A 23,482-nucleotide genomic window follows, 5' to 3' on the forward strand; every position below is an offset into this window, starting at 1 on the left:
GCTTAACCCTATTCATAATGATGCTATTACTGGAGATCAAGCTGTTTTTCTATGGATCACTTCCATAGGCCAGTTTTCAAATGGTGGACTTACTTACCTTGCAGAAGAAACCCAATTGCTTGGTAATTGGAGACACATTAGTATTCCATATGCTTTTAATGCCCAATGTCTAAAGGTCAGACCTTGAAAAACCATCTTCTTTTTTTTTGGTCAACATTGTTATGTTGCTAAAACTTTTTTCTAGCTTTTCCACTAATATTTTTTAATTGGGGTCGTAATATTTGAATTTCCGTCTCCCATTTAATTCTTGTTTTGTAACATTCATTAAATTTAAATTCGTTAAATTTTACCTGCTGTGTGTTGCTTTGGCCATCTCCAGCTCCCAAAATAACATTCACACCCAAGCATGCCAGGAAGCATCTATTCTTATTTGAATGTTGCATTGAGCAATAATCTCCAATAGAAATATCAGTGGACTGGTTAATGTAGAGCCACCAGCTACCCGTCAAATCCTCAGCAAAATTGCCTCAGGTGGTGTTTGCTGGGCATGCACAACCACACAGTTTGCCTCTGTTTTATTTCTTTAATGGGTTATAACTATATTACACCCAGGGTCACATAAACATGTCCGGGAAAAGGTAACATTCCTTTGAGCCCGTAAGAGGGAGAACGGCAAACACAACCCTACCCATTAATTCTGTGCAACTCTCTTAGCATCCTTTTTGTCTGGAAGCAGTTGTACAGCGATAATACATGGAGCCTCTTCTGATAGCAGATAATTGTTCTTCATCTCAGCACCATAAGTGATTGAATGCTCCAATCACACACCTGTCACAGAGATGCAGCAGAGGGATCTACTTCAGCAGAGGCAGAACCAGAGTAACAATGCAGCTTGAATTCCATGTCTCTATAGGACCACCTGCTTCCACCTTTATTTATTTTTGAGATTGAATACCCCAGGGTAGTTTTTAGACACAGGCACACACCATAAAAACAATGTGAAGCACAACTAGGCTGCACAGAACAGAAAGAAAAGCATAGCACAGACTCGACAAGGTCTAGGAAAGTAACAAGGTTTTAACTCGATGCCGAAAGGTTAAACTCGACTCCAGGTAAGGCCCCCTTGATGTTGTGTTTCCCCATCACTTTCCTTATTGCAAATAGGGTGATCTTTTGGCAAAGTGCATTGTACAAAACCACCCAATCAACTTTGTGCAACCTGAATTTGCCCTTATGTGATTGATGCCCACCTGAAACTAGTGACAATCTGGAAGCACCCTAACTTTTGAAGTGCACAGTAGAGATATAAATGTCAAAAAGTAGAATTCTTTATGCATTAAACTTAAATAGCTATCTCTCTTGCGTTACACCTCACTGAAACAACAGCAAAAACTTTGGGACTCCCTCCACCTCCAGTAATAGGGATATTTCGAGAGGGAATTAATTTAAAACTTTGGGGGTGGGGCATGCCATCTCCTAGGGCAGCAACATATCTTTTCCCCCAGCTCTGTCTCCTATGGTTGTGAAGTTTCTCTTGGCACAGGTTACTTTTGAGACTTCCTGCAAACAGGGCATTGATTTGGTGGGAGGCGAAGATTTGTCTTCAATGATAGGCTGGTCTTGTCCTAACCCTGCCCAACAACTTTTAAATGAATAGCCTGCATTTTATGGTCACCTACATTGCTGGACTACTGTGGAAAATTAACAGTCTATTCTTTGTAAAGTTCTCTGTATGTGGCATGGGGGGAAATGCTGCTGTGTAGAAGTGCTAAATATTTACTTGGAATCCTTTGGTGCTTCCCACATTCTGTCAATACTGAAATGCTTAAAATTGAGCCTAATATAATGGACATGATCCGCCTTAGGGAGTGCCTGTTTATTACACCACATAAACTAGAAGCTTACATGTTTCAAATGCATGAAAGGAATTGTCGTGACAGCTTTGTATGGCAGGTTACTGTTTTTATAGGGTGGAAACCCAACAAATGCTTATGCATAGAATCCTAGCATTAGTTTAATCTTGTTTCTTCTAGTCCCCCCTTCCCAGTGGCGTAGGGTGGGTTGTCAGCACCTGGGGCAAGGCAAGTAATTTGCGCCCCCTAACCCGTGGATTTTAGCACTCGAGTCTCTTCCACTAGATTAGTTGGTGCGAGCACGCCCCCCCCCCGAAGTTGTGCCTGGTGCGGCCGGCCCCCCCTGCACCCCCCATGCTACGCCACTGCCCCTTCCTATTTAAGTCTGTTTGTATAAAAAACATTGATTTCTGAACTGTGCCTATGTAAATGAAGAGCTCATAGCTCAGTGATGAAAGGAAGGGAGGGACCATTCAAATTGGATATCAATTGTACATGGTCAGAATTCAATTACTATGCCACCTGGGGCATTTTTGTTGGGGACTGTAGAGAAAGACCTGCCAAAAATGTTGAAAAACATCTTCATGTATGCGACAACGGCAGTGAGGGTTCTGGTAGCACAAGGATGGAAGACTGAAAAAACCCTAACTAAAGAATCATGGCAAGAAAAATTGATGGACTATTCAGAACTGGCAAAACTGACATATAAGCTATGAGACAAGGATAACTGTGACTTTAAGGATTAATGGAAACCCTTTACAAAGTATCTGAGGATGCAACAAAGCGAACTGGACTCCTTGGCAGGTTTTGAATAAACGTTCACAAACTTTTTATTGATAATAATCAGCTAAATAGCTTGAGGATCTATACAACTTTGTAACATGCAGAAAACAGCATTCTTAGAGAAACCAAAGACTGGAACTGAGGGAAGTCGGGAGGTGGGGCTGGGGGGGTTTTGTGTGGGAGGGGGGAGGGAGGAAAAATGGGGGGGGGGACAAGGATTATATGTTTTTGGATAATATGTCTTGTTACAATTTTGAATAAAAATAAAAGAACTCAATTACTATGCCCTCAAGTTTCAAAGCAAAAAGCTCTGGGTTCTCCTAATATGGATTAAAGTAAAATAAAGTTAGCTGCAGTTCAGGTCCAACCTAGTTTGTACTATGTGCCAGGAAAGGTAGGGATAAAAAAGAATAAAAGACTAGGGTTCTGGAATATGTGGCCTCAGGTATTGTTGGACTAGACCTCCCATCATCCTTGACTATTGGCCATGCTAGATGGGGCTGATGGGAACTGGAGCCATGGATTCCTCACTCCTGAAACAGATCTACGTGAGGCCTGATCACGGTAGATATTGCCTCTTAATGCACTTAACAAAAAGTAAAAAGAAGTCATTGAACAAATCTGCCCAGCTCGTTGTTTTGTTTTCCAAAATGGTGGTTAGTTCAAAATTAAACCAAAAGCTTTTGATCTCCAAAAAGGCATGAGGAAGGGGGAGAGGGGAAGGATAGTTTGCTAGCTGAGGCTCACCACAGCTCTTCTCATAGCAGAAAATAATTATTTCCCACTGTAGCTCAACCTGGCCAGAACCTCTTAAGATGAAAGGGATATGTTCAAAAGGGAAGCTTCTGGGATTCTAAAAATCCCAGGGGGACTCTAAAAATCTCTACTGAATTGCCCAAGGGTTAAATTAAGCTTTAAGTAAAGGGGAAGCATTCTTTTTATAGTGCAGTAGATTAGATTGTGTATCCAGCTAAATAAACCCAATTATCTTCTGATCCAGCTCTACCTTTATGCTATCAGATAACAGGGAGGGGGGGGGGATAAAATGAAGCTGTGCATGCAGTCTAATTGATTAAATGCATGTTTTCTAGTCTTGAGCAGCACAACTGCACCCAGTGCAACTACCGTAACTACCAAGTACATGAACACAGAATTGCAGGGCATGCTCACAAGCACTGGAATTGCAGCCAGCTTTGCCTGTGGAACTTGTATATAAACTTTTTAGCACTCTTTGTGGCAATTTTAGAAATGACAATAAATAAATAAATAAACATTAAATGAATCTGGGGGTTTCTTGCTTTAAAGTTTAGTGTTGTGCCACTGTGTCCATTTAATAACACAGTATAATGAGCTGGCAGTGTAAAATGCCAGTGAAATAATTAAGGTCTCTGGGTTATTCTTCTGCCAGGTGTTCATATAATAGGTTTCTCCCACTCCTTTAGGCATATGGAAGGAGATAAATGCTGGTTTTTAAACAAGGTTTGTGTTGTCCAGCCCAACGAATTCCAGCAATTCCTTATTAACAGATCACTGAGAGATTCATCAAATAAAGGATGCCCTAAACTGGCCTGCTTGGTGGCTTTGAGGACATTATGAAGCACTAAAATTGCATTGCAATTAACTGTTCCTTTCACCTTGCTTTGGACCATATTATTCTGCTCCTGTTGAGGACCAGCTCTTGTTTTGATGGGCTCTCAGTGGGCCCAACAGCTCCTCACTGTGGCCAGCTTTCCTTTTGAGAGACCAATGACTATCAGGGGCAGCTGATCATTCTCCTCAGCTGTGGCTGCTTTATTTCCTGCAAGAGCAGATGGATGAACAAGTAAAGAGGCCAGACTGGGCCTAATCTTCATTGCCACCAACAAGGGAAACTGAGTGGTTGTGGACTCTGTTGCTGTTTTCTTCAATGCCGCTTGCTCTCTTCCTGCAGGCCATAGAATGTGTATCATCAGGCAACTGCTAGGTCCCAGTATTCCAGCAGGGTCCACTGCTCTGGGCCCACCCTTAAAGCAACATTTTTTCAGTGGGCAATTTAAGTCTGGAATCGCTTCTTAAAATTTATCAGAATGCCGCAGAATGATTTTTCATTGGAGTCACTGCGAGAAATTATAATGGCGGCTACATTGGAGGGCTTCTATTGGCACCTGCTGTTCCCATCTCCAGGTAAGCCTCTTGGAGTTGCCAGCTGATGAAGGAGGGTCTCACCAGAGAACACTTTGCTGAGGGTCCCCTCAACTTTGAACTGGCTCTGCACTCATCAGAGAGCTGAGCCTGTCTGCAGCTCCCACTTAGCTTTCTTGCGCTTCGCTGTATGAAATAGTCGGATGTTGTTGGGAACATGTAAAAATAATAAATAGTTGAGTGATTAAACAGCAAAATAACTCTCCTATAAACTGCAACTGTAGTTTGCACTGCTTCAGAGAGCCACATTAATCACCAGGCAATAACTATCTTTGGCCTATTAGAAGTGGGTGAGATATTTTAAATGTAACCCCCCCCCCCCCGTTTTAATGCATCTATGTGGGGTTGCTTGCAAGTTGCTTTGGGAGAGCACACCTATATGTTTCAGCCCAGTGGCACAAATAGCAGCTGCAGTGAGATGATTTTGTGTTACAGTGTTATGTTAAACATAATCTGATCCCGCATTTAAAAATGAAACAGTGGGAGGTCCAGTTATGAACCGCCCCCCTCCTAATTCCCCTTTTTCAACCAGTGGGGATTTTTAAAAGTAAATTTGTTTAGGATTTGGATGTTACTCAGTTTAATAACTGGCAGCAACAATAGCAATAAAATTTACTTTTGAAAGGAAAAGTTTTATTGGACATCCTGGGAGAAATCTTATAAGCCAAATATCCCCTAGACCGCTGTCTGTTGGTATACAGCCAAATGAAAGTGTTGGCGTAATGACCCAAGGATGTCAATTAGGAATTAATTAAGGAGTTGCTAAATTATTTTTGAGTCTGATGAACAAGGCTGGGTGAAGAATGCTGCAGTGATTTAGGGGTTCCTTCTGCATCTATAAATTAAACCTGGCAGTATTTGTTAATGTTTCTAGTGAGGAAGAGCGCAACTGAACTGCAACGGAACCCCAGTGGCTTTGACTATGAAATGTGTCTCCAGAAGAAAACATTCCAGAACTTAATAGATGGCTTAAAAAGACAATTGAGTTATGTTGTTGAATAAACAGCAGAATGGGAATGTGGAGAGAGAGTAGAAAGAACACAGTTGCTCAAGATTTCATCAAACTCTAGTGTGAGAAAAGACAAATTTGGAATGCATTTAATAGGTTATGGGACAGGACCATATAGACAGAAGGAGGCTTTGGTAAGCCCCATTATCCCTTGGCCTAAACAACCCTCTCTCATGTGCAGCTTGGGGAATAATATGAATAGGGTTGGCTGGCAGTGTATATTAAGGACTTTTAAAGTGTTAGGGACCATTAAGACACCTTGTTAGGCTGGACTTTGGGAAGGTTTGCTGTATGGAGCTGCTCAGATAATTTTTATTGCCTTCTTTTACATCTTCCTGAGGTTCTGTTTTATCATTGCAAAATTTCACAGTGCTTTTTTAAAAAATCTGGATGCTCTTCTAAGTGAGCAGCATTTGTAGTGCAGCCATTAACATTGCAGGGAATAGTGATATAATAATTCCACTATTCACACAGAAGTACTTTAAGCAAGCTATAAGGATAGAAGGGGTATAGCCATATCACAGGTCAGAAAATAATACAGCAGGAGGAAATAATCTGCCCTGGTTACTGTGGTGCAATTAGATATGAAATACGCATCTCAATATAAAAGTTTCATGGGCTTTTACGATTATAATTTGACTTTGTGATGCAGTATCTTGATTAACACCAGTATTATCACCTGTCAATTACTAAAAAGCAATGCAGTAATTAAGTCAAGCAAATGCTCTTGCATCCTTCTGGAGGTATAGTATGCCTGGGTATTTAAGGAATTCAGCAAAAGCAAAGACCCATTGAGATGAAAAATATAATCTTCACAGGTGCCCTGGGGCAGAGAAGAGAGACACTGTAATGAGCATCTCCCTCATTACGACAAATTAAGATACAACCACATTTGCTTAAAACAATTGCAAAGAGTTTTCAATTTTTTGGACAATAAACTTTTAAGAGCGTACCAGGTGCTAATACTCTTTGTATCTTTCCCAGCTTGGGGATTTATAAAGAGCTAAGACAGCCTTTCTCATCTAAATGGAAATGCCCAGAAGCTGATTTGGTACTAAAAAGTCAGCTATCGGTTCTCAATAGTATGTATAACTAGAGAAGTTAAAATATGAACTTCATAGTTGCTAGAATTAATTTGCTTTTTACTTTCCAACACAGTCATTCTTAATTTATGGCAAAACATTCTGTTATCCCCTTTCTGCTTTATACTGTTCTGTTCGGTTGGGGATATCCAAAACTCTGCCGTGCTCGGGGAAACATTTTGTGATAATGGATTAATACTGAATTATTATTTTTAATGTTGCTGTTTCATCCTGAAGACACCTTGCAATATATATTACATATTCTGAAGAAGGGTTTTTTTCCCCCTTTCAAGTTCTAGTAAGAAAATCCTGGGGTAAGAAGCCATGGTCTGTCTGGATACAAAGCAGCTTCGTGTGCTCATATATTCAGCATTAAAATAAAGAAATTGCTATTTTTCTCTGAATAGACATTCCCAGATGCCATTGGGCTACAGTTACTATCATGTCTGGCCATTGACCATGCTGGATGGGGTGATGGGAATTGTAGTCCAACAATATCTACCAATCATAGGTTCAAGAAGGCTGTTCAAAATGCTCAAGCTCATGACTGATAGTAGGAAGTACTTTTTGCACAACTCGCTTCATTACAAAATGGTGTATTGCGTACCTGCTGATTATTATTTTTTAGGGAGTAGACCAGGCTTCCTCAACCTTGGCCCTCCAGATGTTTTGAGACTACAATTCCCAGGATCCCTAACCACTGGTCCTGCTAGCTAGGGATAATGGAAGTTGTAGGCCAAAAACATCTGGGGGGCCGAGTTTGAGGAAGCCTGGAGCAGACAAATTCATAGATGATAGATCTTTTTCAGAGCAATCATATCCATTTGTTCACAGAAGTGAGTTCCATCGTAAGTGTGTAGGTAAAGGTACCCCTGCCCGTACGGGCCAGTCGTGTCCGACTCTAGGGTTGTGCACCCATCTCACTTAAGAGGCCGGGGGCCAGTGCTGTCTGAAGACACTTCTGGGTGACGTGGCCAGCGTGACGAAGCTGCTCTGGCGAGCCGGCACCAGCGCAGCGCACGGAAACGCCGTTTACCTTCCCGCTGTAAAGCGGTACCTACTTGCACTTAAGGGTGCTTTTGAACTGCTAGGTGGGTAGGAGCTGGGAATGAAATACGGGAGCTCACCCCACCGCAGGGATTCGAACCGCCAACCATACGATCAGCAAGTCCTAGGCACTGAGGTTTTACCCACAGCGCCACCCACGTCCGCTTAAGTATGTAGGAGTGCACCTTAATTATTTTTAGCTGTAAGCACTAGACACCAGCAACAGGTAAAGGAGATGTCTGTCCCTGTCACAAGCTACTTGTGAGCTTCCCAGGCGCATTCATCACCATCAAACCTTATAAGACTTAAAGAGGAAAGGGATAAAAGCTAATAGTTAAAAGTGATTATAACTCACATAAAACAGATAGAAACAAAAGGCAAGCCGTTAAAAGTGACTATAAGGGAGGGGCATTTGATTGGCCCCCTGCTTTAAGGCAGATGTGGGGAACTTTTGCTCCTCCAGATTTTGCTGAACTACAACTCCCATCAGTCCTAGCAAGAATGAGCAACGGCCAGGAAAGACGGGAGTTGCAGTGCAGCAACATCTGGTGGGCCTAAGCCTTCCGAAACACACCTATTTAAAAGGCTTATGTTACTTTATGAATTTATGCATTTTTATCTATTTGCCTGTTGTAAACCACCTATGACATTTGCAAAGTTCTGTACCACATATAAATGAAGTAAACAAATAAATCTGTCTAGTGGTCTTAAATTTTAGAGGTTCTGTCTAAAATAATTGGTCTTAATTAGGCTTGATCCATTAACTGTTTTGCTGTATTATTTAGATGGCAGTTACTCATTTGTTACTTATTAACTCACTTAGCTATCAAGATCATAGTGTCATTGTGCAGTTATTCCTACAATCACAAAGTGTCTGAAGTCTTAGGGTTGCATCCAACATATTCATATTCACAGTATGAATTAGTCAAATACTATCCTTATAGTCTGATAAAATGTGCAAACTTATGGATTATTTTTTTTTAAAGGAATGAATTTCATTCCCTTGCCTTATAATGACAGGTGTGTTTTTCCCCCTAAAACATTTCTTTTTCAAAAGAAGAAACCTGATTTAATAGGCAGTAGAATGCCTGCTGTCTGCACCTTAACTACCCACATATTCAACCATGAATGCAGTACTTCTGGCAAATAATAATTTTCTACATCGAAAGTCAGCTCATTCTCATCCAGTAAACATTTGAGGGGGAGAAATATATTCAAGCCACCCGCTTCACATAGACTAGGCAATGGCTCATTAAATAGCAACATGGTACAGAGTTTGTTTCAGGAAAGAGAAAGGGAAATATTCTTGTCTCCATTAAAAAGAACATAATGGAAATCTGTATAAAGACATGTTAAAGCACCGTAACTGAACACCGCCAACACCGTCAAAGTGAAATAAGCTGGGGGGAAACTCAGTAGTAAAGATTTAATATTTTATTTACACAGATGCCCACACACTTATATAGATATAGATTATATATACACACGAGAGCTAGCTAGATGTAGAGTGTCACTGGTAAAACAAGAGACTCTGGAACTATTCTGTTGTGAAACAGCCAGCAATCGACCAAGGAAAAGACTCCCCCTGCCTCAGGAAGTTTATGTGGGTAGAAAGAGGTTTTACATGTCATTCACATCCCAGAGTGACTCACCTGAGCCTCAAAATGTTGAGTTTCTAATATGTGAATGGAGTTTTTATGGCTGTGAATTTCATGTAAGATCTCTACATATAACCTGTAGGGCGAGTCTTTGGTGTTGATTGGGTGCCTGGTCAATTGCTGACAGATTTGCAATAGATTGGTTCCTGTTGTCATACCACTGACACTCTGCATCTAGCTGGCTCTCTTGCGTGTATATACCTAATCTATGTGTGCAGAGGTGTCTGTGTAAATAGAATATTAATCACAGAAGCATGCTGGAGGTAACATCTAGTACTACAGGTAGTGCTTTTTTCCTAGAAAAAATAGGTGCCAGTACTCACTATGAAGTTGTTACAATAAGTGCCACACTTTTAACAACAAAAAGAGGGGTGTCGTTACTGCATACCCTTGAGCACCCCCTAAAAACAGCACTGACTACAGGTATGATTTGTTATGATACAATGGGTAGTTTTTTGCCTATTGTATTATAACAAATGATTTTTTTTGTTATTGTTTTTTCCACTTATATTTATGTTAGATTAATGATACTTCAATGATTTTTTTTGTGCGGGGTCAGACTTAAATGCATGAACTTCTATCCCTAATTAAACTTGATGAGAATCCAAGGTGCAGATTTTGCATGAAGGTAAAGCTTGGGAGTTCGAAAGCACTTCAAAGTGCAAGTACCGTATTTTTTGCCCTATAGGACGCACCGGCTCATAGGACGCACCTAGTTTTTTTGGGGGGAAATCAAGGAAATCCCCCCCCCGGTTTGCGCAGCCATCCCCAAGCTTCTGCCTTCAGGGACAGCCTCTCTAGCCACCATGGTGCAGCGGCTTGCCCCGCTGTCTCCCGAGGTTGTGGGGCTGGCGAGAAGCAAGCTTGCTTCTCCCCTCCCCCCTGCCAGCCTCCAGACCAGATCCGGGAATAGTGGGGTGGTGGCGCTCCGCCTCCCCGCTATCCCCCGAGCTTGTGGGGCTGGCGATGGGGAGAAGCAAGCTTGCTTCTCCCCCCCTCCCCGCCAGCCTCCAGACCAGGTCGGGGAATAGCGGGGTGGCGGCGCTGTGCCTCCCCGCTGTCCCTTCAGCTTGTGGGCTGCAGGCTGCTGACCGCAAGCCTTGCGAGCCCGCGGGACCTCCTGCCGGGCTTGCAAGGCTTGCGGATAGCTTCCTGAAGCCTGCATTCACCCCATAGGATGCACACACATTTCCCCTTCATTTTTGGAGGGGAAAAGTGTGTCCTATAGGGTGAAAAATACGGTAGATAAATAGGTACCGCTCTGGCGGGAAGGTAAACGGCGTTTCCGTGTGCTACTCTGGTTTGCCAGAAGCGGCTTAGTCATGCTGGCCACATGACCTGGAAGCTGTATGCCGGCTCCCTCGGCCAATAAAGCGAGATGAGCGCCGCAACCCCAGAGTCAGTCACGACTGGACCTAATGGTCAGGGGTCCCTTTACCTAAAGCTTGGGAAGGTGGCTGTCCTCAGTTTGTTTGAGGAAGAACCAGGGGAAGCAGATTCCCTTTGCCAGTTCCAACAAGCTAAACATCATCTGCTCCCTGGGTGGTTTCCTCTGCTCTTGCTTATACTAGGATAGCCCCAGTGGTTTGCCTGGGTACATTGGGTTACAGCTAGTGGAATTATGGCTTGTAGGTGTACACTGGGTGACATCTGATGGAAATTGTCCACCTGATCAAAAGCAGGTGCTATGTACATATCTGCATGGCCTAGATTTTGAACTTTTCCCATGGAGATGTTTTCAACAGTAACAAGAACATTCTATGTAATGAAAATATATTTATGTAGAAATAAATAAAAACATGCAGCTTTTATGTAGAAAAATGGCATTATTTTAGATCCATAAAAGAGTGTACCTTGTAGAGGGGATATTGAACATATAAACCCCAAACACTAATATTCAATTCCTTTCTTATGTATCATCTCCTAGTAGGTTGATATTATATTAGAACTATAATAATGCTTGCAAGCTATTGCAGTTTATATTTGGATTATGTTTGCTTTGACTGCAAAGGGTTTGGTATAGACTGTTTGTAATACTGGTGGGTTATGAACCAGACACAATAATAATTCATTTTCTGGGATTCCTGCTTTTGAGACTTCACTGCTTATCTTATACTCTAAGTCTCAAAGTGTAATATTCAGTTTTATCCAAGGGTTGGCAAATACCTGGAATAGATAGGCAAGGAAAGTCAGCAACGGATTAGAGTCTGGTTAGCTAATCTGACAGTGAAGGAAAAGGGGAGGCGCAGAGGGAGGGAGTTCCTCACATTGAGAGCGCATGTGTGCACAAGCACATAACTGATCTAGAAGCTCTGTAGCAGACACTAGCATAGAATTGGTTGTCTGCTATTACCTAATTTTTTTGGGTTAGACACCTTCCCACTTTGAATTGCCTGCATTTCTTCATCTGAAGCTCCACATGGATGACATAGGCATCAGGAAACCAGTTCTGGGCCTTCAGGGCTCCTAGTCTCCCACATAGCACATAACGCCAAGTACTTGAGATGAATAAGACAACACCTCCACTATTGCTAGCCCATCACCTAGCTTTTCTTGACTTGAGTAACTTGATGTTAAGAGCAGCACATTTTCAGGCTTGTCTTCATGTGTGTTCTGCTTCAAGCCCATTGATCCTACTTGGAATGGAATTCCATTCAGTTTTTCTGGTAAGATTCTAGAAGTCATTGGCCCTTCTCCGGGTTCTAAGTCTCCCACCACCCACTTCTACAGTTGTGGATGTGTTCAATAAAGCCTGCTGTTTCCCATGTGATTGTGATTCTTTATTCTCCATTGGGAACCTCAACCTCGTAAGTAGCCGTTTGGTGATAAGTACTGGCTGTACTTTTAGACTCCATGCTGATGATGTAGTTCTGCACATACAAACTGAACTGGCAAAGAAAGACTAGGGAAACAACATCTGTTTGATGGTGGAAATCTGTAAGTACTTGGACTGGAGGTATTCACAATCTTGGATTTGGTCTGCTGACACCAGCAAATGACAGTCAGTCATTACCTGCGCACTTGCTACCTCAGTCATCATAATTGTACAAGTGTGTAGTTCAGGCATAGGCAAACTCGGCCCTCCAGATGTTTTGGGACTATAACTCCCATCATCCCTAGCTAACAGGACCAGTGGTCAGGGGTGATGGGAATTGTAGTCTCAAAACATCTGGAGAACCGAGTTTGCCCATGCCTGGTGTAGTTACTAACTGGTGAACTGCCTTTTGCTGATATCAGTTACTCACATCTGTCTGCTTGCACAGTGCTGCCTCAATAATTGTTTTCTGTTGGTTTCTAGTTTGGACAGGAATTCCATTCCCTTTATGACTTTTCTGTAGCGAAAGCAAATAGTTTAATGGCTGCTGTTTGAGAAATTTCCCTTTCCCCAATTGCCAAGTCTTATATGTGTCTCAATTGTGTGTGTGTAAATATTGCCCATAGTTGAAAGCATTAAAAAAATTTCCTGCTTTTTGAAGTCGTGGGAAATCACTATAGCAGATGAAATGTCTCTGTGCAGTTATGAAATGAATGAAATGTAAGTGGGATGCTCATATCTACATTGAAGAAATGTGAGCAAGTAAGCATAAATGATGAAGCAAAAGCTGCTGTTTTTGTACAGTAGATTTATCCTCTGGTAGTGATGGTGAAACTGTCTTGCTTTGAATGGCTGTTGACTTGGCATTTGTGGACATAGTCTGTGAATGTTCGAAAAATAGTTATTGTTTTAAATTGGCTCTCTTGTATTTTTGGAAGGACAATGTATTTTGTCATGTTGTTGGAACCAGATACCTCCCAGCCCTAATGAGGAACGATTGAGGGAGTTGGGTATGTTTAGCCTGGAGAAGTGGAGACTGAGAGGAGATATGATAGCCATCTTCAAATATCTAAAGGGCTGTCACATGGAAGATGGAGCAAGCTTCTTTTCTCTTGCTCTGGAGGGCAGGACCTAAACCAATGGATTCAAGTTATAAGAAAGGAGATTCTGACTAAACGTCAGGAAGAACTTTCTGACAGTAAGCTGTTTGACAGTGGAACGGACTCTCTCGAAAGGTGGTGGACTCTCTTTCATTGGCAGTTTTAATGCAGAGGTTGGATGGCCATCTTTTAGGGATGCCTGAGTTGAGATTCCTGCATTGCAGGGGGTTGGACTAGATGACCCAGGGAGTCTCTTCCAACTCTACAGTTCTCAGATTCTTTAATCCACTCCACCAATCACTCCTCATAATACTTGGGAGCTGCTGTAGATGGTGTTCCGATGCAATCAAGACTTATTCACTCTAGTTGGATCTTGATGGGTGGGGTGAGGGGCAGAGATCACATGCAGGGTCTGAGAGACGAATAGACCACAGCATTCAAAGAGAAGAAGAGGAGGAGGAGGAGGGGGAGGAGGAGGAGGAGGAGGAAGAAGAGGAGTTTGGATTTGATATCCTGCTTTATCACTACCCAAAGGAGTCTCAAAGCAGCTAACATTCTCCTTTCCCTTCTGCCCCCACAACAAACACTCTGTGAGGTGAGTGGGGCTGAGAGACTTCAAAGAAGTGTGACTAGCCCAAAGTCACCCAGCAGGGCGCATGTGGAGGAGCGGAGACGCAAATCCGGTTCACCAGATTACGAGTCTACCACTCTTAACCACTACACCACACTGGCTCTCAGCACATTTCTTTCATATTTTGAATTACCTGCAAAAGTCTGTTCATAATCCTGAAGTCTCAGAGTGATGGTTCAACAGCATTCTATGCACATCTGGTTTTCTAAATATACAACATCTATAGACATTTGGCTTCTTAAATGATGGGATATTTGCATTAATGCTGGAAGATGGCAACACACTACCTGATATAGGTTTGTTGTTGTTTAGTCGTTTAGTCTTGTCCGACTCTTCGTGACCCCATGGACCAGAGCACGCCGGGCACTTCTGTCTTCCACTGCCTCCCACAGTTTGGTCAAACTCATGCCGGTAGCTTCGAGAACACTATCCAGCCATCTCATCCTCTGTCATCCCCTTCTTCTTTTAATGGAAGCTCTATGTGCATGCATGAAGTGGAGGCTGGTCCATTAGGGTAAATGGGGCATTGCCCCACCAACCCTGCTATCAGCCAGTTGCTATGAGCAGTTCAGGGGGTGCTCAGCAGGGAGGAAGATGCAGTCGAAACTAGAATGAATTGGCTATATTGATCTTTGGCTCCAGGTATGCCTGTCATTGACTATCTATTATTTGGGCTCCCTGCCCGCCACCCCCACCCCCAGTCCCAATAGGTAGCAGCAGCAGCAGCAGTAGCTTGTTGTTGTTGTTTAGTTGTTTAGTCATGTCCGACTCTTTGTGAACTCATGGACCAGAGCACGCCAGGCACTCCTGTCTTCCACTGCCTCCTGCAGTTTGGTCAAACTCATGCTGGTAGCTTTGAGAACACTTTTCCAACCATCTCATCCTCTGTCATCCCCTTCTTCTTGTGCCCTCCATCTTTCCCAACATCAGGGGCTTTTCCAGGGAGTCTTCTCTTCTCATGAAGCGGCCAAAGTAATGGCGCCTCAGCTTCAGGATCTGTCCTTCCAGTGAGCACTCAGGGCTTATTTCCTTAAGGATGGATAGGTTTGATCTTCTTGCAGTCCATGGGTCTCTCAAGAGTCTCCTCCAGCACCATAATTCAAAACCTGATATAGGTATGTTAGTACAATTGTCTATGTGGTGGTTTCAAGCTCAGGCTGGTTGTTATTCAGGTTGCTGTTCCTGTTGCCTGCCATGCTAGCTCCTTTGGCAGTGCACTGTTAAGTCTTACACACATGAACTAGTGCTTGTCAGATAATGAGCTAAATGTTAAAAGACCAAGAGTCCTCCTCTCTGTCCAGTCCCTCAAGAGGAAGATGACTATTATCAAACCCTTGTAGTGACCTTATCATGATTTTCTCATACATATTTATTGGTGTTCTAGTGGTATTCTGAAAGGATTATCTCCTGTCACATTTTTAATGCTGTCTGCTGGTGAACACCTTTTAATTGCAGATATTAATTTGCATTCAAATGGGAGGCATCTGGTTCAGCTTTGAAGTAAAAGACAATTTACAAGCTTTCCAAATGGATAATCTGGCACAATTTCATGAAACTTATTTATTATTTCAGATAGGCGGAGGCAAGATGAATACAATTGTCGGATTATATCCTCCTTGATTTCTAATTAACAAAGTTATGTTTTCGTTTATTATTATTATTAGGGTTGCACTGAATGTTCACCTTGAGCCTGAACTTGTGAGTTTTGGAGGGAATGCTCCCCACTCCCCAGTTTAATCCTTCTGTTGGCAAGTGTTTGTGGCCAAATGGTTTTTCATTCTGCTGCTGATTTTCAGCCAATTTTTTCCTGTTTGATTTCTCTGTTGACTGGGATTGCTAGTTAGGAATCATGTACTAAATGTGATGATGTTACTGTGCAACTTATCAAATCTGACTGTGTTCTGATGGCAGTATGGGCAAATGAAACCCATGAAGACTGAGGGCAGCTGTTTTTGAAGGCTACATCAGGGATCACACACTTTGACAGCCCCGTACTGATCACATGGTTGAATTTTCTGCACAAGTAGATTTTCACAAAATAGGTCCTCCTTTGGACTCAGTCCCATAATCTCCAACTGCTGTGAAATTACAATATATCCATTCTCTGTTCTTTAGAAGCTTCATGGCTTGTAATCTTGAGTAATTGATTCATTTAATGCAGCTGCAAAGTTTGACATGCATGTAATTTTACATGCATGTATAATTGTATGGGGGGGGGAGATAATTCATGGTATCAGCTCATGAGATTTTCCTTCTTACACTTCAGGCTAAGTGCATCTAAATTATCGCAACCTACCATATGCATCATCCCCGCCCGCCCCCCCTGCGTAACAGCCACAGATAACATTTGTAAGTAGAAGTAGGCAGCAACTATCAAATATACAAATACATGCTTTGCCAAGTAGCATGCAGATGCTTATGGTAATTTAGTTGCTTAATATGCATTGCCGGGATTTCATAGAAAATATAGCCAGCGACGAATTTTGCAACTTTAACTAAGGGTAGCAGGACACAAAGTTATCACGAAAAATCAAACCACTTTGCAAAGGATGAATTTACCATTATCAACTTATACCTAACAGATCACCTACACTGAGGCCTTAACAAATTGTTCATATACGTACCCATCATGTATATTCTAAACCTATCCCAGTACTTTTCCAAACCAACGACAAAATGCAGACATAACACTAAATCAGGCATAGGCAAACTCGGCCCTCCAGATGTTTTGGGACTACAACTCCATCATCCCTAGCTAACAGGACCAGTGGTCAGGGATGATAGGAATTGTAGTCCCAAAACATCTGGAGGGCTGAGTTTGCCTAGGCTTGCACTAAATCATGGTTTATTGTTACAGGAACAAGTCTGCTGAAGTCTCAACCTCACATGCTTTCCCTTCCCCTCTGTGTGCTTGGTATGGAGTCAGTGAGTTTCCATACCAATCAAAGTTCCCTGTGATATCCAAAATTAGATAACTGAAGTTTGTTCTAACTATGATTACTGTACTTCAGTTCCCAGAATCTCCAGACAGGGCTGGGAAAAACCCTTCCTGAAACTCTGGAAAGCCACAGCCACAGTGTAGACAATATCCAGCTAGGTGGATTAATGGGATAACTCACTGTAAGGCGGTTTGCAATGCTTCTGTTCTATGCTGTTTTAGTATTTCTCTGTTGACCGTGGTTTTTGTCATGAAAATAATTGTGGTTTTATTTTTGTTTGCAACATGCTTTTGGAAATGTTGATTAAGGAGCATGAAAAACATTTTGAAAATGCACCAGTTGGTATAAATGGATGACTTTGCTGCATGCTGCGGTTTGAAAAACGAGACGTCTGAAGATATGTGAAGGGTTAACTAAACTTCAGGAACAGTTGTTGAGCCAGCTGTAGATAGCAAGTTTGATCCAGTGTGAGAGAGGGGTGTGTGTGTGTGTGTGTGTGTGTGTGTGTGTTTATTTTTAACATATGCTACATTCTTGTGTCAGGGATTGTATAAAAAAAATATGAAATGCACAAAACGTATGCCTAATTGGGCATTTTTTTTTAGATCAGACCACACTTTCATAACAATGGCTGTCAGGAAGCATGAAAAAGTATTTCTCTGTTGCTTAATTAAGCCTTGAGCTTTAGTAAGAAAAGTAGCCAAACAATTAATTAATGATTAAAAATTAACTGTGTGTTCTCTCTATTGATTTATGTGGATAATTAATATAGCAGAATTATAAGGTGTACACTTGTCCTTCGCATAACTGTTGTAATAGATGAATGTTTTGCATGAAATTAGTTAAAATCAGCATTAATATTTCTGGTACAGAATCATGGAAATGACAGCATGTAAGTACAAGGTGCCATATTCTTCATTTTATGTCTCTCTGTGCATCAAATATGCCTTAATAATGTGTGTTGAAGAATTTGAGAAAGGAAGCTGCTTTTATTTCTTTAAAGACCTGTCATACTTTTTCATGAGGATAAATTATTCGGGTTTGAAATACTACTTAAAATTCCCCAGATGATGAGAATATATATAAGAGACTTGGGTCAGGTGTAAGCTACGTTGCACCAGTTAACATCATCCAGAGGTTACAATTCTGTGGAGGTGAAGACTATGTAAGTTGATGGTAGATAATACTGTTTAAAATGAGATGTAGAAAGCTCAGGAGAAGTTATTGCAAAGGGGGAGTTAAATCAATAGACAGGGAGATTGGTTTGAAAATCTCTTCTATTTTAAACTTCTCTGATTTTCCAGATTTGAACTAATACACCACAGAGTATCTAATAACAGCAAAAATTGTCACAATGGTATTGCTCAGCACCTGAAATGTAATTGCACTGCAACGTTCAGCTATGTGGGCACAGAAAAACACCACACACGCAAACACACACACGGACACAGCTCTACATAGGGCAGAGCTTCCTCAACTTTTCATGTTGGTGACACACTTTTTAGACATGCATCATTTTGTAACACAGTAATTCAGTTTTACTAGCAAGACGGAGGTTAAACTAACCCAGGCTTCCTCAAACTCGGCCCTCCAGATGTTTTTGGCCTACAACTCCCATGATCCCTAGCTAGCAGGACCAGTGATAAGGGATGATGGGAATTGTAGTCTCAAAACATCTGGAGGGCTGAGTTAGAGGAAGCCTGATATCCTCTTTCCAGCCCCGGAAGGTGCACGGGGAGTGTTCATGCAACACACCTACACACTGCAGCCATCATACTAATGTGTCACGACACACAGTTTGGAAAGCTCTGGCTTAGGGCCTAATTAAGGAAATTTATTTTCTCTTAAGCAGGTACTTAATGTTGATATTTTCAAGGCAGGATGAGCCCGTGAGTGGCCTGTCTTTGAGTACATTGACTGCTTTTTCACATTAGCACTAAGTCATTGTTTAAGTATGGTTTCTTCAACAAACTATGCACCATCTCATAGATGGAGCAAGCAAGCTACAACTTGTTTCTCCAAAGGTTGTTATCCCACCATTTTTCTTTCTTTGTGCCTTTTCAGATTGGTGAGCATTTGGGATTGGGTGGTCAAGCAAACAGCAGTGAAGCAGTGCTCTCATACATAATGCCAAACCATAGTTAAAACAAACCATGGTTCAGTTGTGAACATGGCTCATTAGGCTGTGGCATGATCGGACCATATGTTTTAATGAATTTCCTTTGTTTAAACCACATATGAGTTTGGTAATGAAATCATTACCGAATGTGTATCTTTATTTATTGATGCTTTTTTCTTTTTTCAAGTTGTATTTCATATGAATAAGATTATGGGACAAACGTTCCTTCACTTCAGTCTGTTTACCCCACAATACACATTGCATAGAATGCATCTAATGGGAAGCTTCGCTTTTACTTGGATAGTCTTTGCCCTACATTATGAATGACAGTACTCTGTTGGAAGTTGTCTTCTGTTTGAAGGGCTGTCCAGTCTTGGGCCAGATCATTCTGTTTCCTTTTTTGTATCAGTTCTACAGGTGCTCCATCATAGCTCTCCTGTAATGGATTTAAAAATAAATAAATGCATGAACAATTTGCAATTAGATTGAACGCCTTGTGTACACATTCTTCCCCTAAAATACACATTTCATATGGTTTTCCATGCATTTCCTCTTAAATGCACACTTTTGTCTGCATACTGTATTAAAATACCAAAACTGCATCACAGAATTCAGAGAACTTCATAAGCCTATTAATGGTCGGGTTCCTATCTGCATATAAGTCTGGGACAAGCAGATCAGGACTGTTTTATTTAAAATGTAAACTGAACAAATTTATCTTCTATCCACAGCCCAACCCAACTCCATAAGGGGTTTGCCCCTTATTTCTGAATATTCCAGCCTAATATAAATGAGCACCCAAATTCTTTCAGAAGAAATCAACTCCATAGAACCTGGCAGATTGCTGCTTAGGATCAGTTAGAGTACACAATAATAGTTAATTATTATTATTATTATTATTATTACTACTACTATTTACTTATACCCTGCCCATCTGACTGGGTTGCCCCAGCCACTTTGTGAAAGTGAATGTTCACACGATTAATGGGTTTGTCACTAAACACTTCCGAGCCTGCCCATCCAAAAGCACTGTTTCCACCCAAGAAATTGGGAAATATTCAGTGCAACTCCAGGTGTAATAAGATGTGTAACATTTCTAGAATTTGGAACATTTTGCAATCACTTTTAAATATTTTCTGTTAAACTGCTGTTCCTTGGACAAATGTCAAGTATCAGTTTTAGACATGTTCCTAAATTCCAATCATCCAAGATGGTAATTGCACACTAGAGATTAAATCATGTTCTTATAAGTAGAGGTTTAGTGAACTAATTAGTAGTACGTTCCTAAATAAGTTCTACTAATGTGTGTGATCATGCGCTCCAAAATACAGCTAAATGTGTTTCAATGAGGTCCAGTTTAATCTGGGCAATTAAATTGTTAGTAAATTCAGCTTGTGCATTATAAGCAAAGAATGTTTCTGGTTGCCCATTGGAAATCTTGAGACTGGGGAAGTATGTGAAGTCACATGTATTTGTGGCTTGGCTCGTTTTCGTATTCACAAAGACTTAGATGGCTTGAAAAGTGGTACAACATATAAAAAAATAATGTGTCTGTGTCATTCAATAAAAAAGAATGATTTCTAGCAACCATTAGGCACAGTTGCAGGAAAGTCCTGAGAAACAGGCCAAAATGGGGCAGGGGGAGACGTTTCCCAAGGGTAAAAATACATCGTTGCACCACAGAATCATGATGTCCACAGCAATTTGGCAAAATTCCTTCTTATTTGGGCTCAGAGCTTTAATATACCACAGACACATATAGCTCACTGACAGGGATTATGCCCCCCCCCTTTCATAATGAGCAGGCCACAAAACATCTCACAGAAAACGATGCTGGAAACATTAAACTGTGACATCTTCCTGCATAATAATAGCTTGATGAAACGTAATCAGGGTTGTCTTTTTCCTATGCTGCCAAACCAGAAGCACCAGCATCACATTAACTCAGGACCTACCAACCCTTTAATGATATATCTGCTCTAAGCTCCATTACATAATGATGTGACATTTTGATAGTTTAATGCTAAGTTGTTCTTCTGTACAAGCTGAGTATTGAAGAGGAAAAAGCTCTGTTGGTTGTGTGCAATGTATGGGAGCTCTCAATGTGCACAATGTGGGTGTGCTCTCCTGTTCTTTGGCTCACACCGTAGAAATGTTTTTAATGAATTCTTGTTCAATTGTGTATTACCACTGGTAAACCTGCTGACAAAGAGCTGAACTGCACTGAACAGAGGCAGCGCCTAGTGCTATCCGTCATGGCTGCAGTGTGGCCAGGTGTGAAGCAATTGCTCCACCTCACTGTATAGTTGAGGTACTGAACTGTGTGTGTGTGTGTGTGTGTGTGTGTGTGAGAGAGAGAGAGAGAGAGAGAGAGAGAGAGAGAGAGAGAGAGGTACTACTATTTCAGTAAGTAGAAAACGACTGCATCCTTGCACACACTTCTTTCCTTCATATCAAATTTCCTTCGCAAATTAGTGTTGGGAATCTGAGATTAGATACCCATGCAGTGGAATTCGCCCCCAGTTCCAGTCACCACACCGAGGCAGCTTTAGGTCCAAAATAGAATATTTTTGCAGAATATAAGGTTTCAGTAATACAGTTCTGGACATTGATCTATACATACAGCTTGTAGGCTTTGCAGATATATGCATACAAGTATAAAGTATTTCTGTTGCTCCAGCAAATCAAGATGTTGCACAGACAGACTCACTTCACAAGACTGACTCCGACACTCAGACAGACTCACTGACCGATGAGCTGACATGCCCCAGTCACTTATATAGTTGGCAGTAGGCCAGTACCATAGCAACTGGCTTGGCTGACCATGCACCTTTTGGCTTATCTCCTGCATGGGGTGCTCATGAAGGAAATTAACCTCTATATTTAGTTCCTTCATCAATTAGCACATCATGTTGAAATGGTGGGGGGAGGGGTAAAAGAGGAAGTTACTGTTTTTATATTGGAAAAAGTTGAATAAAAATAAAATCTAAAACCCACTAAACAAACAAAAAACAGACATCCACAGCTATAGGGAACTGTACTGTATACACAGGGTGTTTGTTTTCTTTTGTACAGTAGAACCTCTTAACATCCCCAGAGGTAATTGGATTCTTTTGATCCTTGTAGTTTTCAAAAGGGTCTGACCAAAACAGTAGCTTTATGAATTTTAACATTACTCTGGATGCTTGCATTGCTCAGTTGTGACAGAAATGTCAGCAAAACGTAAGTTTCAATGTTAAAGTAAATAATTTGCATGTATACTTAAGCTTTCCAGGATAAAGGTCATAGAAACATGCAGAGCAGGATAGGATGGAATATTAAAAATTCCATTACTTACACATTCAGGGGCAAGTAATTTTCTATACCAAGTATAGCATTGAGCAGCTTGATTTCTTTATGGATTTCACCATGATGACGGCAGCACAAATCAATTGTCTTTGGTATCATTAAATCCAACTATTAGGATGATGTAAGTCAGCATTTTCTCCACTGGGATCCTTTCTTGACAATACAAAGTAGATATAACTGTATTCTTTCGTGACTATTGTGAAAGAAGGTGGGAAAACAGATAAAGCTTCATAGGATGTAATTCATTTGGTAGTAATGGTCCTATTACAGTAATTACAATTTTGTCATTGTGACTGCAGTGTTTAAAGAACCTGGCCTGTGGCTTAATTGCAGATTTATAGCAACTAACCCTTTGGGGATCATTGTCGTCTGTAATCGCATTCTCGTAACTAATGATTTAAAAAACAGAAGTTCTGTAGCAATTCCACTGCTGCTAACCACCATCAGTTTCATTTGCTCCTATAATGTTGAAATGTAAGATAAAATATGGGCCTGTTAAGGGCACTATGTACAGTATGTTTGTATGTATTAAATTTTTACCTTGCAATGCTCAGCCCACATAGGGTCTGGCCTCCACCTGCTTAAAGCAGAAGAAAAATAATAATATCTCTCTCTCTCTCTCTCTCTCTCTCTCTCTCTCTCTCTCTCTCTCTCTCACACACACACACACACACACACACACACACACACACAAATAACAACGCTGAAATATCAATGTTTTTAATTAAAGTGCTTTGGTACCCAGTAATTGGAAAACCAAAGGTCCTCCTCAAGGGCCATTTCCCCTTACCATCCCAAATGCTGCCTCCGTCAGCATCCATTCCCCTGTCTGCCTCTGAGGGGGAGATGGGTCAGCAAGGCTCCCTCCATCACTTCAGCTGGGGCGGCTGTCATTTGACATATTTGCTTTCCCTTTT

General features: G+C 41.4%; 1 protein-coding gene and 1 long non-coding RNA gene across 7 annotated transcripts in view; one reads left to right on the forward strand and one right to left on the reverse strand.

Annotated features, from left to right (window-relative positions):
* The window catches only part of CCSER1 (coiled-coil serine rich protein 1), a 741,428-nt gene that overhangs the window by 176,692 nt on the left and 541,254 nt on the right, over positions 1-23,482 (forward strand). The gene's annotated exons all lie outside the window — the stretch shown is intronic.
* On the reverse strand, positions 3,915-12,248 carry LOC309377873. The gene is made up of 2 exons (XR_014171751.1): positions 12,157-12,248; positions 3,915-4,943 (listed from the first exon to the last, which is right to left on the reverse strand). It is a non-coding gene; the product is annotated as an uncharacterized lncRNA (long non-coding RNA).

The sequence above is a fragment of the Podarcis melisellensis genome (assembly GCF_964234715.1).
Source record: "Podarcis melisellensis genome assembly, chromosome: 9".
Classification (NCBI taxonomy): domain Eukaryota; kingdom Metazoa; phylum Chordata; class Lepidosauria; order Squamata; family Lacertidae; genus Podarcis; species Podarcis melisellensis.